Raw genomic sequence first — 17,175 nt, 5'->3', positions numbered from 1 at the left:
TCTGGCTCGCTGTGTGTGTGTGTCCGGCTCGCGGTGTGTGTGTGTGTGTCTGGCTCGCTGTGTGTGTGTGTGTGTCTGGCTCGCTGTGTGTGTGTGTGTGTCTGGCTCGCGGTGTGTGTGTGTGTGTCTGGCTCGCTGTGTGTGTGTGTCTGGCTCGCTGTGTGTGTGTGTGTGTCTGGCTCGCTGTGTGTGTGTGTGTGTCTGGCTCGCTGTGTGTGTGTGTGTGTCTGGCTCGCGGTGTGTGTGTGTGTGTGTGTCTGGCTCGCGGTGTGTGTGTGTGTGTGTGTCTGGCTCGCTGTGTGTGTGTGTGTCTGGCTCGCTGTGTGTGTCTGGCTCGCTGTGTGTGTGTGTCTGGCTCGCTGTGTGTGTGTGTGTGTGTTTGTGTGTGTGTCTGGCTCGCTGTGTCTGTGTGTGTGTCTGGCTCGCTGTGTGTGTGTGTGTCTGACTCGCTGTGTGTGTGTGTGTGTCTGGCTCGCTGTGTGTGTGTGTGTGTCTGGCTCGCTGTGTGTGTGTGTGTGTGTGTGTGTCTGGCTCGCTGTGTGTGTGTGTCTGGCTCGCGGTGTGTGTGTGTGTGTCTGGCTCGCGGTGTGTGTGTGTGTCTGGCTCGCTGTGTGTGTGTGTGTGTCTGGCTCGCTGTGTGTGTGTGTGTGTCTGGCTCGCGGTGTGTGTGTGTGTGTCTGGCTCGCGGTGTGTGTGTGTGTGTCTGGCTCGCTGTGTGTGTGTGTGTGTCTGGCTCGCTGTGTGTGTGTGTGTGTCTGGCTCGCTGTGTGTGTGTGTGTGTCTGGCTCGCTGTGTGTGTGTGTGTGTCTGGCTCGCGGTTTGTGTGTGTGTGTCTGGCTCGCTGTGTGTGTGTGTCTGGCTCGCTGTGTGTGTGTGTGTGTGTGTGTGTGTCTGGCTCGCTGTGTGTGTGTGTGTGTCTGGCTCGCTGTGTGTGTGTGTGTGTCTGGCTCGCGGTGTGTGTGTGTGTGTGTGTCTGGCTCGCTGTGTGTGTGTGTGTCTGGCTCGCTGTGTGTGTCTGGCTCGCTGTGTGTGTGTGTCTGGCTCGCTGTGTGTGTGTGTGTGTGTGTGTGTGTGTGTGTGTCTGGCTCGCTGTGTCTGTGTGTGTGTCTGGCTCGCTGTGTGTGTGTGTGTCTGACTCGCTGTGTGTGTGTGTGTGTCTGGCTCGCTGTGTGTGTGTGTGTGTCTGGCTCGCTGTGTGTGTGTGTGTGTGTGTGTGTGTGTGTGTCTGGCTCGCTGTGTGTGTGTCTGGCTCGCTGTGTGTGTGTGTCTGGCTCGCGGTGTGTGTGTCTGGCTCGCGGTGTGTGTGTGTGTGTCTGGCTCGCTGTGTGTGTGTGTGTCTGGCTCGCTGTGTGTGTGTGTGTGTCTGGCTCGCTGTGTGTGTGTGTGTGTCTGGCTCGCTGTGTGTGTGTGTGTGTCTGGCTCGCTGTGTGTGTGTGTCTGGCTCGCTGTGTGTGTGTGTCTGGCTCGCGGTGTGTGTGTGTGTGTCTGGCTCGCTGTGTGTGTGTGTGTGTCTGGCTCGCTGTGTGTGTGTGTGTGTCTGGCTCGCTGTGTGTGTGTGTGTCTGGCTCGCTGTGTGTGTGTGTGTGTCTGGCTCGCTGTGTGTGTGTGTCTGGCTCGCGGTGTGTGTGTGTGTGTGTGTCTGGCTCGCTGTGTGTGTCTGGCTCGCTGTGTGTGTGTGTGTGTGTGTGTGTGTGTGTGTGTGTGTCTGGCTCGCTGTGTGTGTGTGTGTCTGACTCGCTGTGTGTGTGTGTCTGGCTCGCTGTGTGTGTGTCTGGCTCGCTGTGTGTGTGTGTGTCTGGCTCTCTCTGTGTGTGTGTGTGTGTGTGTGTGTGTCTGGCTCACTGTGTGTGTGTGTGGCTGTCTGTGTGTGTGGCTCGCTGTGTGTGTGTGTGTGTGTGGCTCGCTGTGTGTGTGTGTGTGTGTGGCTCGCTGTGTGTGTGTGTGTGTCTGGCTCGCTGTGTGTGTGTGTGTGTGTGTGTGGCTCGCTGTGTGTGTGTGTGTGTGTGGCTCGCTGTGTGTGTGTGTGTGTCTGGCTCGCTGTGTGTGTGTGTGTGTGTGTCTGGCTCGCTGTGTGTGTGTGTGTGTCTGGCTCGCTGTGTGTGTGTGTGTGTCTGGCTCGCTGTGTGTGTGTGTGTGTCTGGCTCGCTGTGTGTGTGTGTGTGTGTCTGGCTCGCTGTGTGTGTGTGTGTGTGTCTGGCTCGCTGTGTGTGTGTGTGTGTGTGTCTGGCTCGCTGTGTGTGTGTGTGTGTGTCTGGCTCGCTGTGTGTGTGTGTCTGGCTCGCTGTGTGTGTGTGTGTGTCTGGCTCGCTGTGTGTGTGTGTGTGTCTGGCTCGCTGTGTGTGTGTGTGTGTCTGGCTCGCTGTGTGTGTGTGTGTGTCTGGCTCGCTGTGTGTGTGTGTGTCTGGCTCGCTGTGTGTGTGTGTGTCTGGCTCGCTGTGTGTGTGTGTGTCTGGCTCGCTGTGTGTGTGTGTGTGTGTCTGGCTCGCTGTGTGTGTGTGTGTGTCTGGCTCGCTGTGTGTGTGTGTGTCTGGCTCGCTGTGTGTGTGTGTGTGTGTGTGTCTGGCTCGCTGTGTGTGTGTGTGTGTGTCTGGCTCGCTGTGTGTGTGTGTGTCTGGCTCGCTGTGTGTGTGTCTGGCTCGCTGTGTGTGTGTGTGTGTCTGGCTCGCTGTGTGTGTGTGTGTGTGTCTGGCTCGCTGTGTGTGTGTGTCTGGCTCGCTGTGTGTGTGTGTCTGGCTCGCTGTGTGTGTGTGTCCGGCTCGCGGTGTGTGTGTGTGTGTCTGGCTCGCTGTGTGTGTGTGTGTGTCTGGCTCACTGTGTGTGTGTGTGTGTGTCTGGCTCGCGGTGTGTGTGTGTGTGTCTGGCTCGCTGTGTGTGTGTGTGTCTGGCTCGCTGTGTGTGTCTGGCTCGCTGTGTGTGTGTGTGTGTGTCTGGCTCGCTGTGTGTGTGTGTGTGTGTGTCTGGCTCGCTGTGTGTGTGTGTCTGGCTCGCGGTGTGTGTGTGTGTCTGGCTCGCTGTGTGTGTGTGTGTGTGTCTGGCTCGCTGTGTGTGTCTGGCTCGCTGTGTGTGTGTGTGTGTCTGGCTCGCTGTGTGTGTGTGTGTGTCTGGCTCGCTGTGTGTGTGTGTCTGGCTCGCGGTGTGTGTGTGTGTGTGTCTGGCTCGCGGTGTGTGTGTGTGAGTCTGGCTCGCTGTGTGTGTGTGTGTCTGGCTCGCTGTGTGTGTCTGGCTCGCTGTGTGTGTGTCTGGCTCGCTGTGTGTGTGTGTGTGTGTGTGTCTGGCTCGCTGTGTGTGTGTGTCTGGCTCGCTGTGTGTGTGTGTCTGGCTCGCGGTGTGTGTGTGTGTGTGTGTCTGGCTCGCTGTGTGTGTGTGTGTGTCTGGCTCGCTGTGTGTGTGTGTCTGGCTCGCTGTGTGTGTGTGTGTGTCTGGCTCGCTGTGTGTGTGTGTGTGTCTGGCTCGCTGTGTGTGTGTGTGTGTCTGGCTCGCTGTGTGTGTGTGTGTGTGTCTGGCTCGCTGTGTGTTTGTGTGTGTCTGGCTCGCTGTGTGTGTGTGTCTGGCTCGCTGTGTGTGTGTGTGTGTGTGTGTCTGGCTCGCTGTGTGTGTGTGTGTGTGTCTGGCTCGCTGTGTGTGTGTGTGTCTGGCTCGCTGTGTGTGTGTCTGGCTCGCTGTGTGTGTGTGTGTGTCTGGCTCGCTGTGTGTGTGTGTGTGTCTGGCTCGCTGTGTGTGTGTGTGTGTGTCTGGCTCGCTGTGTGTGTGTGTCTGGCTCGCTGTGTGTGTGTGTCTGGCTCGCTGTGTGTGTGTGTCCGGCTCGCGGTGTGTGTGTGTGTGTCTGGCTCGCTGTGTGTGTGTGTGTGTCTGGCTCGCGGTGTGTGTGTGTGTGTCTGGCTCGCTGTGTGTGTGTGTGTCTGGCTCGCTGTGTGTGTCTGGCTCGCTGTGTGTGTGTGTGTGTGTCTGGCTCGCTGTGTGTGTGTGTGTGTGTGTCTGGCTCGCTGTGTGTGTGTGTCTGGCTCGCGGTGTGTGTGTGTGTCTGGCTCGCTGTGTGTGTGTGTCTGGCTCGCTGTGTGTGTCTGGCTCGCTGTGTGTGTGTGTGTGTCTGGCTCGCTGTGTGTGTGTGTGTGTCTGGCTCGCTGTGTGTGTGTGTGGCTGTCTGTGTGTGTGGCTCGCTGTGTGTGTGTGTGTGTGTGTGTGGCTCGCTGTGTGTGTGTGTGTGTGTGTGTGGCTCGCTGTGTGTGTGTGTGTGTCTGGCTCGCTGTGTGTGTGTGTGTGTCTGGCTCGCTGTGTGTGTGTGTGTGTGTGTCTGGCTCGCTGTGTGTGTGTGTGTGTCTGGCTCGCTGTGTGTGTGTGTGTGTGTCTGGCTCGCTGTGTGTGTGTGTGTGTCTGGCTCGCTGTGTGTGTGTGTGTGTGTCTGGCTCGCTGTGTGTGTGTGTGTGTGTGTCTGGCTCGCTGTGTGTGTGTGTGTGTGTGTCTGGCTCGCTGTGTGTGTGTGTCTGGCTCGCTGTGTGTGTGTGTGTGTCTGGCTCGCTGTGTGTGTGTGTGTGTCTGGCTCGCTGTGTGTGTGTGTGTGTCTGGCTCGCTGTGTGTGTGTGTGTCTGGCTCGCTGTGTGTGTGTGTGTCTGGCTCGCTGTGTGTGTGTGTGTCTGGCTCGCTGTGTGTGTGTGTGTGTGTCTGGCTCGCTGTGTGTGTGTGTGTGTGTCTGGCTCGCTGTGTGTGTGTGTGTGTCTGGCTCGCTGTGTGTGTGTGTGTCTGGCTCGCTGTGTGTGTGTGTGTGTGTGTGTCTGGCTCGCTGTGTGTGTGTGTGTGTGTCTGGCTCGCTGTGTGTGTGTGTGTCTGGCTCGCTGTGTGTGTGTCTGGCTCGCTGTGTGTGTGTGTGTGTCTGGCTCGCTGTGTGTGTGTGTGTGTGTCTGGCTCGCTGTGTGTGTGTGTCTGGCTCGCTGTGTGTGTGTGTCTGGCTCGCTGTGTGTGTGTGTCCGGCTCGCGGTGTGTGTGTGTGTGTCTGGCTCGCTGTGTGTGTGTGTGTGTCTGGCTCGCTGTGTGTGTGTGTGTGTCTGGCTCGCTGTGTGTGTGTGTGTGTCTGGCTCGCGGTGTGTGTGTGTGTGTCTGGCTCGCTGTGTGTGTGTGTGTCTGGCTCGCTGTGTGTGTCTGGCTCGCTGTGTGTGTGTGTGTGTGTCTGGCTCGCTGTGTGTGTGTGTGTGTGTGTCTGGCTCGCTGTGTGTGTGTGTCTGGCTCGCGGTGTGTGTGTGTGTGTGTGTCTGGCTCGCTGTGTGTGTGTGTGTGTGTCTGGCTCGCTGTGTGTGTCTGGCTCGCTGTGTGTGTGTGTGTGTCTGGCTCGCTGTGTGTGTGTGTGTGTCTGGCTCGCTGTGTGTGTGTGTCTGGCTCGCGGTGTGTGTGTGTGTGTCTGGCTCGCGGTGTGTGTGTGTGAGTCTGGCTCGCTGTGTGTGTGTGTGTCTGGCTCGCTGTGTGTGTCTGGCTCGCTGTGTGTGTGTCTGGCTCGCTGTGTGTGTGTGTGTGTGTGTCTGGCTCGCTGTGTGTGTGTGTCTGGCTCGCGGTGTGTGTGTGTGTGTGTGTGTCTGGCTCGCTGTGTGTGTGTGTGTGTCTGGCTCGCTGTGTGTGTGTGTCTGGCTCGCTGTGTGTGTGTGTGTGTCTGGCTCGCTGTGTGTGTGTGTGTGTCTGGCTCGCTGTGTGTGTGTGTGTGTCTGGCTCGCTGTGTGTGTGTGTGTGTCTGGCTCGCTGTGTGTGTGTGTGTGTGTCTGGCTCGCTGTGTGTGTGTGTGTGTCTGGCTCGCTGTGTGTGTGTGTCTGGCTCGCTGTGTGTGTGTGTGTGTGTGTGTCTGGCTCGCTGTGTGTGTGTGTGTGTGTCTGGCTCGCTGTGTGTGTGTGTGTGTGTCTGGCTCGCTGTGTGTGTGTGTGTCTGGCTCGCTGTGTGTGTGTCTGGCTCGCTGTGTGTGTGTCTGGCTCGCTGTGTGTGTGTGTGTGTCTGGCTCGCTGTGTGTGTGTGTGTGTGTCTGGCTCGCTGTGTGTGTGTGTCTGGCTCGCTGTGTGTGTGTGTCTGGCTCGCTGTGTGTGTGTGTCTGGCTCGCTGTGTGTGTGTGTGTGTCTGGCTCGCTGTGTGTGTGTGTGTGTGTCTGGCTCGCTGTGTGTGTGTGTGTGTCTGGCTCGCGGTGTGTGTGTGTGTGTCTGGCTCGCTGTGTGTGTGTGTGTCTGGCTCGCTGTGTGTGTCTGGCTCGCTGTGTGTGTGTGTGTGTGTCTGGCTCGCTGTGTGTGTGTGTGTGTGTGTCTGGCTCGCTGTGTGTGTGTGTCTGGCTCGCGGTGTGTGTGTGTGTGTGTGTCTGGCTCGCTGTGTGTGTGTGTGTGTGTCTGGCTCGCTGTGTGTGTCTGGCTCGCTGTGTGTGTGTGTGTGTCTGGCTCGCTGTGTGTGTGTGTGTGTCTGGCTCGCTGTGTGTGTGTGTCTGGCTCGCGGTGTGTGTGTGAGAGTCTGGCTCGCTGTGTGTGTGTGTGTCTGGCTCGCTGTGTGTGTCTGGCTCGCTGTGTGTGTGTCTGGCTCGCTGTGTGTGTGTGTGTGTGTGTGTGTCTGGCTCGCTGTGTGTGTGTGTCTGGCTCGCGGTGTGTGTGTGTGTGTGTGTCTGGCTCGCTGTGTGTGTGTGTGTGTCTGGCTCGCTGTGTGTGTGTGTGTGTCTGGCTCGCTGTGTGTGTGTGTGTGTCTGGCTCGCTGTGTGTGTGTGTGTGTCTGGCTCGCTGTGTGTGTGTGTGTGTGTCTGGCTCGCTGTGTGTGTGTGTGTGTCTGGCTCGCTGTGTGTGTGTGTCTGGCTCGCTGTGTGTGTGTGTCCGGCTCGCGGTGTGTGTGTGTGTGTCCGGCTCGCTGTGTGTGTGTGTGTGTCCGGCTCGCTGTGTGTGTGTGTGTGTCTGGCTCGCTGTGTGTGTGTGTGTGTCTGGCTCGCTGTGTGTGTGTGTCTGGCTGGCTCGCGGTGTGTGTGTGTGTGTCTGGCTCGCTGTGTGTGTGTGTCTGGCTCGCTGTGTGTGTGTGTGTGTGTGTGTGTGTGTCTGGCTCGCTGTGTGTGTGTGTGTGTCTGGCTCGCTGTGTGTGTGTGTGTGTCTGGCTCGCGGTGTGTGTGTGTGTGTGTGTCTGGCTCGCTGTGTGTGTGTGTGTGTCTGGCTCGCTGTGTGTGTGTGTGTGTCTGGCTCGCTGTGTGTGTGTGTGTGTGTCTGGCTCGCTGTGTGTGTGTGTGTGTGTCTGGCTCGCTGTGTGTGTGTGTGTGTGTGTCTGGCTCGCTGTGTGTGTGTGTGTGTGTCTGGCTCGCTGTGTGTGTGTGTCTGGCTCGCTGTGTGTGTGTGTGTGTCTGGCTCGCTGTGTGTGTGTGTGTGTCTGGCTCGCTGTGTGTGTGTGTGTGTCTGGCTCGCTGTGTGTGTGTGTGTGTCTGGCTCGCTGTGTGTGTGTGTGTCTGGCTCGCTGTGTGTGTGTGTGTCTGGCTCGCTGTGTGTGTGTGTGTCTGGCTCGCTGTGTGTGTGTGTGTGTGTCTGGCTCGCTGTGTGTGTGTGTGTGTCTGGCTCGCTGTGTGTGTGTGTGTCTGGCTCGCTGTGTGTGTGTGTGTGTGTGTGTCTGGCTCGCTGTGTGTGTGTGTGTGTGTCTGGCTCGCTGTGTGTGTGTGTGTCTGGCTCGCTGTGTGTGTGTCTGGCTCGCTGTGTGTGTGTGTGTGTCTGGCTCGCTGTGTGTGTGTGTGTGTGTCTGGCTCGCTGTGTGTGTGTGTCTGGCTCGCTGTGTGTGTGTGTCTGGCTCGCTGTGTGTGTGTGTCCGGCTCGCGGTGTGTGTGTGTGTGTCTGGCTCGCTGTGTGTGTGTGTGTGTCTGGCTCACTGTGTGTGTGTGTGTGTGTCTGGCTCGCGGTGTGTGTGTGTGTGTCTGGCTCGCTGTGTGTGTGTGTGTCTGGCTCGCTGTGTGTGTCTGGCTCGCTGTGTGTGTGTGTGTGTGTCTGGCTCGCTGTGTGTGTGTGTGTGTGTGTCTGGCTCGCTGTGTGTGTGTGTCTGGCTCGCGGTGTGTGTGTGTGTCTGGCTCGCTGTGTGTGTGTGTGTGTGTCTGGCTCGCTGTGTGTGTCTGGCTCGCTGTGTGTGTGTGTGTGTCTGGCTCGCTGTGTGTGTGTGTGTGTCTGGCTCGCTGTGTGTGTGTGTCTGGCTCGCGGTGTGTGTGTGTGTGTGTCTGGCTCGCGGTGTGTGTGTGTGAGTCTGGCTCGCTGTGTGTGTGTGTGTCTGGCTCGCTGTGTGTGTCTGGCTCGCTGTGTGTGTGTCTGGCTCGCTGTGTGTGTGTGTGTGTGTGTGTCTGGCTCGCTGTGTGTGTGTGTCTGGCTCGCGGTGTGTGTGTGTGTGTGTGTCTGGCTCGCTGTGTGTGTGTGTGTGTCTGGCTCGCTGTGTGTGTGTGTCTGGCTCGCTGTGTGTGTGTGTGTGTCTGGCTCGCTGTGTGTGTGTGTGTGTCTGGCTCGCTGTGTGTGTGTGTGTGTCTGGCTCGCTGTGTGTGTGTGTGTGTGTCTGGCTCGCTGTGTGTTTGTGTGTGTCTGGCTCGCTGTGTGTGTGTGTCTGGCTCGCTGTGTGTGTGTGTGTGTGTGTGTCTGGCTCGCTGTGTGTGTGTGTGTGTGTCTGGCTCGCTGTGTGTGTGTGTGTCTGGCTCGCTGTGTGTGTGTCTGGCTCGCTGTGTGTGTGTGTGTGTCTGGCTCGCTGTGTGTGTGTGTGTGTCTGGCTCGCTGTGTGTGTGTGTGTGTGTCTGGCTCGCTGTGTGTGTGTGTCTGGCTCGCTGTGTGTGTGTGTCTGGCTCGCTGTGTGTGTGTGTCCGGCTCGCGGTGTGTGTGTGTGTGTCTGGCTCGCTGTGTGTGTGTGTGTGTCTGGCTCGCGGTGTGTGTGTGTGTGTCTGGCTCGCTGTGTGTGTGTGTGTCTGGCTCGCTGTGTGTGTCTGGCTCGCTGTGTGTGTGTGTGTGTGTCTGGCTCGCTGTGTGTGTGTGTGTGTGTGTCTGGCTCGCTGTGTGTGTGTGTCTGGCTCGCGGTGTGTGTGTGTGTCTGGCTCGCTGTGTGTGTGTGTCTGGCTCGCTGTGTGTGTCTGGCTCGCTGTGTGTGTGTGTGTGTCTGGCTCGCTGTGTGTGTGTGTGTGTCTGGCTCGCTGTGTGTGTGTGTGGCTGTCTGTGTGTGTGGCTCGCTGTGTGTGTGTGTGTGTGTGTGTGGCTCGCTGTGTGTGTGTGTGTGTGTGGCTCGCTGTGTGTGTGTGTGTGTCTGGCTCGCTGTGTGTGTGTGTGTGTCTGGCTCGCTGTGTGTGTGTGTGTGTGTGTCTGGCTCGCTGTGTGTGTGTGTGTGTCTGGCTCGCTGTGTGTGTGTGTGTGTGTCTGGCTCGCTGTGTGTGTGTGTGTGTCTGGCTCGCTGTGTGTGTGTGTGTGTGTCTGGCTCGCTGTGTGTGTGTGTGTGTGTGTCTGGCTCGCTGTGTGTGTGTGTGTGTGTGTCTGGCTCGCTGTGTGTGTGTGTCTGGCTCGCTGTGTGTGTGTGTGTGTCTGGCTCGCTGTGTGTGTGTGTGTGTCTGGCTCGCTGTGTGTGTGTGTGTGTCTGGCTCGCTGTGTGTGTGTGTGTCTGGCTCGCTGTGTGTGTGTGTGTCTGGCTCGCTGTGTGTGTGTGTGTCTGGCTCGCTGTGTGTGTGTGTGTGTGTCTGGCTCGCTGTGTGTGTGTGTGTGTCTGGCTCGCTGTGTGTGTGTGTGTCTGGCTCGCTGTGTGTGTGTGTGTGTGTGTGTCTGGCTCGCTGTGTGTGTGTGTGTGTGTCTGGCTCGCTGTGTGTGTGTGTGTCTGGCTCGCTGTGTGTGTGTCTGGCTCGCTGTGTGTGTGTGTGTGTCTGGCTCGCTGTGTGTGTGTGTGTGTGTCTGGCTCGCTGTGTGTGTGTGTCTGGCTCGCTGTGTGTGTGTGTCTGGCTCGCTGTGTGTGTGTGTCCGGCTCGCGGTGTGTGTGTGTGTGTCTGGCTCGCTGTGTGTGTGTGTGTGTCTGGCTCGCTGTGTGTGTGTGTGTGTCTGGCTCGCTGTGTGTGTGTGTGTGTCTGGCTCGCGGTGTGTGTGTGTGTGTCTGGCTCGCTGTGTGTGTGTGTGTCTGGCTCGCTGTGTGTGTCTGGCTCGCTGTGTGTGTGTGTGTGTGTCTGGCTCGCTGTGTGTGTGTGTGTGTGTGTCTGGCTCGCTGTGTGTGTGTGTCTGGCTCGCGGTGTGTGTGTGTGTGTGTGTCTGGCTCGCTGTGTGTGTGTGTGTGTGTCTGGCTCGCTGTGTGTGTCTGGCTCGCTGTGTGTGTGTGTGTGTCTGGCTCGCTGTGTGTGTGTGTGTGTCTGGCTCGCTGTGTGTGTGTGTCTGGCTCGCGGTGTGTGTGTGTGTGTCTGGCTCGCGGTGTGTGTGTGTGAGTCTGGCTCGCTGTGTGTGTGTGTGTCTGGCTCGCTGTGTGTGTCTGGCTCGCTGTGTGTGTGTCTGGCTCGCTGTGTGTGTGTGTGTGTGTGTCTGGCTCGCTGTGTGTGTGTGTCTGGCTCGCGGTGTGTGTGTGTGTGTGTGTGTCTGGCTCGCTGTGTGTGTGTGTGTGTCTGGCTCGCTGTGTGTGTGTGTCTGGCTCGCTGTGTGTGTGTGTGTGTCTGGCTCGCTGTGTGTGTGTGTGTGTCTGGCTCGCTGTGTGTGTGTGTGTGTCTGGCTCGCTGTGTGTGTGTGTGTGTGTCTGGCTCGCTGTGTGTGTGTGTGTGTGTCTGGCTCGCTGTGTGTGTGTGTCTGGCTCGCTGTGTGTGTGTGTGTGTGTGTGTCTGGCTCGCTGTGTGTGTGTGTGTGTGTCTGGCTCGCTGTGTGTGTGTGTGTGTGTCTGGCTCGCTGTGTGTGTGTGTGTGTGTCTGGCTCGCTGTGTGTGTGTCTGGCTCGCTGTGTGTGTGTCTGGCTCGCTGTGTGTGTGTGTGTGTCTGGCTCGCTGTGTGTGTGTGTGTGTGTCTGGCTCGCTGTGTGTGTGTGTCTGGCTCGCTGTGTGTGTGTGTCTGGCTCGCTGTGTGTGTGTGTCTGGCTCGCTGTGTGTGTGTGTGTGTCTGGCTCGCTGTGTGTGTGTGTGTGTGTCTGGCTCGCTGTGTGTGTGTGTGTGTCTGGCTCGCGGTGTGTGTGTGTGTGTCTGGCTCGCTGTGTGTGTGTGTGTCTGGCTCGCTGTGTGTGTCTGGCTCGCTGTGTGTGTGTGTGTGTGTCTGGCTCGCTGTGTGTGTGTGTGTGTGTGTCTGGCTCGCTGTGTGTGTGTGTCTGGCTCGCGGTGTGTGTGTGTGTGTGTGTCTGGCTCGCTGTGTGTGTGTGTGTGTGTCTGGCTCGCTGTGTGTGTCTGGCTCGCTGTGTGTGTGTGTGTGTCTGGCTCGCTGTGTGTGTGTGTGTGTCTGGCTCGCTGTGTGTGTGTGTCTGGCTCGCGGTGTGTGTGTGAGAGTCTGGCTCGCTGTGTGTGTGTGTGTCTGGCTCGCTGTGTGTGTCTGGCTCGCTGTGTGTGTGTCTGGCTCGCTGTGTGTGTGTGTGTGTGTGTGTGTCTGGCTCGCTGTGTGTGTGTGTCTGGCTCGCGGTGTGTGTGTGTGTGTGTGTCTGGCTCGCTGTGTGTGTGTGTGTGTCTGGCTCGCTGTGTGTGTGTGTGTGTCTGGCTCGCTGTGTGTGTGTGTGTGTCTGGCTCGCTGTGTGTGTGTGTGTGTCTGGCTCGCTGTGTGTGTGTGTGTGTGTCTGGCTCGCTGTGTGTGTGTGTGTGTCTGGCTCGCTGTGTGTGTGTGTCTGGCTCGCTGTGTGTGTGTGTCCGGCTCGCGGTGTGTGTGTGTGTGTCCGGCTCGCTGTGTGTGTGTGTGTGTCCGGCTCGCTGTGTGTGTGTGTGTGTCTGGCTCGCTGTGTGTGTGTGTGTGTCTGGCTCGCTGTGTGTGTGTGTCTGGCTGGCTCGCGGTGTGTGTGTGTGTGTCTGGCTCGCTGTGTGTGTGTGTCTGGCTCGCTGTGTGTGTGTGTGTGTGTGTGTGTGTGTCTGGCTCGCTGTGTGTGTGTGTGTGTCTGGCTCGCTGTGTGTGTGTGTGTGTCTGGCTCGCGGTGTGTGTGTGTGTGTGTGTCTGGCTCGCGGTGTGTGTGTGTGTGTGTGTGTGTGTCTGGCTCGCTGTGTCTGTGTGTGTGTCTGGCTCGCTGTGTGTGTGTGTGTCTGACTCGCTGTGTGTGTGTGTGTGTCTGGCTCGCTGTGTGTGTGTGTGTGTCTGGCTCGCTGTGTGTGTGTGTGTGTGTGTGTCTGGCTCGCTGTGTGTATGTGTCTGGCTCGCGGTGTGTGTGTGTGTGTCTGGCTCGCGGTGTGTGTGTGTGTGTCTGGCTCGCTGTGTGTGTGTGTGTGTCTGGCTCGCTGTGTGTGTGTGTGTGTCTGGCTCGCTGTGTGTGTGTGTGTGTCTGGCTCGCTGTGTGTGTGTGTGTCTGGCTCGCGGTGTGTGTGTGTGTGTCTGGCTCGCTGTGTGTGTGTGTCTGGCTCGCTGTGTGTGTGTGTGTGTGTGTGTGTGTGTGTCTGGCTCGCTGTGTGTGTGTGTGTGTGTGTCTGGCTCGCGGTGTGTGTGTGTGTGTGTGTCTGGCTCGCGGTGTGTGTGTGTGTGTGTGTCTGGCTCGCTGTGTGTGTGTGTGTCTGGCTCGCTGTGTGTGTCTGGCTCGCTGTGTGTGTGTGTCTGGCTCGCTGTGTGTGTGTGTGTGTGTGTGTGTGTGTGTCTGGCTCGCTGTGTCTGTGTGTGTGTCTGGCTCGCTGTGTGTGTGTGTGTCTGACTCGCTGTGTGTGTGTGTGTGTCTGGCTCGCTGTGTGTGTGTGTGTGTGTCTGGCTCGCTGTCTGTGTGTGTGTGTGTGTGTGTGTCTGGCTCGCTGTGTGTGTGTCTGGCTCGCGGTGTGTGTGTGTGTGTCTGGCTCGCGGTGTGTGTGTGTGTGTCTGGCTCGCGGTGTGTGTGTGTGTGTCTGGCTCGCTGTGTGTGTGTGTGTGTCTGGCTCGCTGTGTGTGTGTGTGTGTCTGGCTCGCTGTGTGTGTGTGTGTGTCTGGCTCGCTGTGTGTGTGTGTCTGGCTCGCGGTGTGTGTGTGTGTGTCTGGCTCGCTGTGTGTGTGTGTGTGTCTGGCTCGCTGTGTGTGTGTGTGTCTGGTTTCGCTGTGTGTGTGTGTGTCTGGCTCGCTGTGTGTGTGTGTGTGTCTGGCTCGCTGTGTGTGTGTGTCTGGCTCGCGGTGTGTGTGTGTGTGTGTGTCTGGCTCGCTGTGTGTGTCTGGCTCGCTGTGTGTGTGTGTGTGTGTGTGTGTGTGTGTGTGTCTGGCTCGCTGTGTCTGTGTGTGTGTCTGGCTCGCTGTGTGTGTGTGTGTCTGACTCGCTGTGTGTGTGTGTGTGTGTGTGTGTCTGGCTCGCTGTGTGTGTGTGTGTCTGGCTCGCTGTGTGTGTGTGTGTCTGGCTCTCTGTGTGTGTGTGTGTGTGTGTGTGTGTCTGGCTCACTGTGTGTGTGTGTGGCTGTCTGTGTGTGTGGCTCGCTGTGTGTGTGTGCGTGTGTGGCTCGCTGTGTGTGTGTGTGTGTGTGGCTCGCTGTGTGTGTGTGTGTGTGTGGCTCGCTGTGTGTGTGTATGTGTCTGGCTCGCTGTGTGTGTGTGTGTGTCTGGCTCGCTCTGTGTGGCTCGCTGTGTGTGTGTGTGTCTGGCTCGCTCTGTGTGTGTGTGTGTGTGTGTGTCTGGCTCGCTCTGTGTGTGTGTGTGTGTGTGTCTGGCTCGCTGTGTGTGTGTGTGTGTCTGGCTCTCTGTGTGTGTGTGTGTGTGTGTCTGGCTCGCTGTGTGTGTCTGGCTCGCTGTGTGTGTGTGTGTGTCTGGCTCGCTGTGTGTGTGTGTGTCTGGCTCGCTGTGTGTGTGTGTGTCTGGCTCGCTGTGTGTGTGTGTGTCTGGCTCGCTGTGTGTGTGTGTCGCTGTGTGTGTGTGTGTCTGGCTCGCTGTGTGTGTGTGTGTCTGGCTCTCTGTGTGTGTGTGTGTGTGTGTGTGTGTCTGGCTCACTGTGTGTGTGTGTGGCTCGCTGTGTGTGTGTGTGTGTGTGTGGCTCGCTGTGTGTGTGTGTGTGTGTGTGTGTGTGGCTCGCTGTGTGTGTGTGTGTGTGTCTGGCTCGCTCTGTGTGGCTCGCTGTGTGTGTGTGTGTCTGGCTCGCTCTGTGTGTGTGTGTGTGTGTGTCTGGCTCGCTGTGTGTGTGTGTGTCTGGCTCGCTGTGTGTGTGTGTGTCTGGCTCGCTGTGTGTGTGTGTCGCTGTGTGTGTGTGTGTCTGGCTCGCTGTGTGTGTGTGTGTGTCTGGCTCGCTGTGTGTGTGTGTGTGTCTGGCTCGCTGTGTGTGTGTGTCTGGCTCGCGGTGTGTGTGTGTGTGTCTGGCTCGCTGTGTGTGTGTGTGTGTCTGGCTCGCTGTGTGTGTGTGTGTGTCTGGCTCGCTGTGTGTGTGTGTGTCTGGCTCGCTGTGTGTGTGTGTGTCTGGCTCGCTGTGTGTGTGTGTGTGTCTGGCTCGCTGTGTGTGTGTGTCTGGCTCGCGGTGTGTGTGTGTGTGTGTGTCTGGCTTGCTGTGTGTGTCTGGCTCGCTGTGTGTGTGTGTGTGTGTGTGTGTGTGTGTCTGGCTCGCTGTGTCTGTGTGTGTGTCTGGCTCGCTGTGTGTGTGTGTGTCTGACTCGCTGTGTGTGTGTGTGTGTGTGTGTGTGTGTCTGGCTCGCTGTGTGTGTGTCTGGCTCGCTGTGTGTGTGTGTGCCTGGCTCTCTGTGTGTGTGTGTGTGTGTGTGTGTCTGGCTCACTGTGTGTGTGTGTGGCTGTCTGTGTGTGTGGCTCGCTGTGTGTGTGTGTGTGTGTGGCTCGCTGTGTGTGTGTGTGTGTGTGGCTCGCTGTGTGTGTGTGTGTGTGTGGCTCGCTGTGTGTGTGTATGTGTCTGGCTCGCTGTGTGTGTGTGTGTGTCTGGCTCGCTCTGTGTGGCTCGCTGTGTGTGTGTGTGTCTGGCTCGCTCTGTGTGTGTGTGTGTGTGTGTGTGTCTGGCTCGCTCTGTGTGTGTGTGTGTGTGTGTCTGGCTCGCTGTGTGTGTGTGTGTGTCTGGCTCGCTGTGTGTGTGTGTGTGTCTGGCTCGCTGTGTGTGTGTGTGTGTCTGGCTCGCTGTGTGTGTGTGTGTGTGTCTGGCTCGCTGTGTGTGTGTGTGTGTCTGGCTCGCTGTGTGTGTGTGTGTCTGGCTCGCTGTGTGTGTGTGTCGCTGTGTGTGTGTGTGTCTGGCTCGCTGTGTGTGTGTGTGTCTGGCTCTCTGTGTGTGTGTGTGTGTGTGTGTGTGTGTCTGGCTCACTGTGTGTGTGTGTGGCTGTCTGTGTGTGTGGCTCGCTGTGTGTGTGTGTGTGTGTGTGTGTGTGTGGCTCGCTGTGTGTGTGTGTGTGTGTGGCTCGCTGTGTGTGTGTGTGTGTCTGGCTCGCTCTGTGTGGCTCGCTGTGTGTGTGTGTGTCTGGCTCGCTCTGTGTGTGTGTGTGTGTGTGTCTGGCTCGCTGTGTGTGTGTGTGTCTGGCTCGCTGTGTGTGTGTGTGTCTGGCTCGCTGTGTGTGTGTGTCGCTGTGTGTGTGTGTGTCTGGCTCGCTGTGTGTGTGTGTGTGTGTGTCTGGCTCGCTGTGTGTGTGTGTGTGGCTGGCTCGCTGTGTGTGTGTGTGTGTGTGTGTGTGTGTCTGGCTTGCTGTGTGTGTGTGTGTGTGTGTGTGTGTCTGGCTCGCTGTGTGTGTGTGTGTGTCTGGCTCGCTGTGTGTGTGTGTGTGTGTGTGTCTGGCTCGCTGTGTGTGTGTGTGTCTGGCTCGCTGTGTGTGTGTCTGGCTCGCTGTGTGTGATTGGGTGTCGCTGTGTGTGTGTGTGTGTCTGGCTCGCTGTGTGTGTGTGTGTGTGTCTGGCTCGCTGTGTGTGTGTGTGTGTCTGGCTCGCTGTGTGTGTGTGTGTGTCTGGCTCGCTGTGTGTGTGTGTGTCTGGCTCGCTGTGTGTGTGTGTGTGTGTGTGTGTGTCTGGCTCGCTGTGTGTGTGTGTGTGTCTGGCTCGCTGTGTGTGTGTGTGTGTGTGTGTGTCTGGCTCGCTGTGTGTGTGTGTGTGTCTGGCTCGCTGTGTGTGTGTGTGTGTGTGTGTGTGTCTCTGGCTCGCTGTGTGTGTGTGTGTCTCTGGCTCGCTGTGTGTGTGTGTGTGTGTGTGTGTGTGTCTGGCTCGCTGTGTGTGTGTGTGTCTGGCTCGCTGTGTGTGTGTGTGTCTGGCTCGCTGTGTGTGTGTGTGTCTGGCTCGCTGTGTGTGTGTGTCTGGCTCGCTGTGTGTGATTGGGTGTCGCTGTGTGTGTGTGTGTGTCTGGCTCGCTGTGTGTGTGTGTGTCTGGCTCGCTGTGTGTGTGTGTCTGGCTCGCTGTGTGTGTGTGTCTGGCTCGCTGTGTGTGTGTGTGTGTCTGGCTCGCTGTGTGTGTGTGTGTGTCTGGCTCGCTGTGTGTGTGTGTGTGTCTGGCTCGCTGTGTGTGTGTGTCTGGCTCGCTGTGTGTGTGTGTGTGTCTGGCTCGCTGTGTGTGTGTGTGTGTCTGGCTCGCTGTGTGTGTGTGTGTGTGTGTCTGGCTCGCTGTGTGTGTGTGTGTGTCTGGCTCGCTGTGTGTGTGTGTGTCTGGCTCGCTGTGTGTGTGTCTGGCTCGCTGTGTGTGTGTGTGTCTGGCTCGCTGTGTGTGTGTCTGGCTCGCTGTGTGTGTGTGTGTGTCTGGCTCGCTGTGTGTGTGTGTGTGTCTGGCTCGCTGTGTGTGTGTGTGTGTGTGTGTGTCTGGCTCGCTGTGTGTGTGTGTGTGTCTGGCTCGCTGTGTGTGTGTGTCTGGCTCGCTGTGTGTGTGTGTGTCTGGCTCGCTGTGTGTGTGTCTGGCTCGCTGTGTGTGTGTGTGTGTGTCTGGCTCGCTGTGTGTGTGTGTGTGTCTGGCTCGCTGTGTGTGTGCGTCTGGCTCGCTGTGTGTGTGTGTGTCTCTCGCTCGCTGTGTGTGTGTGTGTGTGTGTGTCTCTCGCTCGCTGTGTGTGTGTGTGTGTCTCGCTCGCTCGCTGTGTGTGTGTGTGTGTGTGTCTCTCGCTCGCTGTGTGTGTGTGTGTCTCTCGCTCGCTGTGTGTGTGTGTCTCTCGCTCGCTGTGTGTGTGTGTCTCTCGCTCGCTGTGTGTGTGTGTCTCTCGCTCGCTGTGTGTGTGTGTGTG

At 58.1% G+C, this 17,175-nt stretch overlaps 1 protein-coding gene across 8 annotated transcripts in view; it reads left to right on the top strand.

The window, feature by feature from the left end:
• sipa1l3 (signal-induced proliferation-associated 1 like 3) overlaps positions 1-17,175 on the top strand; it is a 276,754-nt gene that overhangs the window by 239,576 nt on the left and 20,003 nt on the right. The gene's annotated exons all lie outside the window — the stretch shown is intronic.

Source organism: Stegostoma tigrinum, chromosome 39 (genome assembly GCF_030684315.1).
Source record: "Stegostoma tigrinum isolate sSteTig4 chromosome 39, sSteTig4.hap1, whole genome shotgun sequence".
NCBI classification, from domain to species: Eukaryota; Metazoa; Chordata; class Chondrichthyes; order Orectolobiformes; family Stegostomatidae; genus Stegostoma; species Stegostoma tigrinum.
Note: the sequence above shows the minus strand (reverse complement) of the source record. Positions and strands in the feature narration are given on the sequence as shown.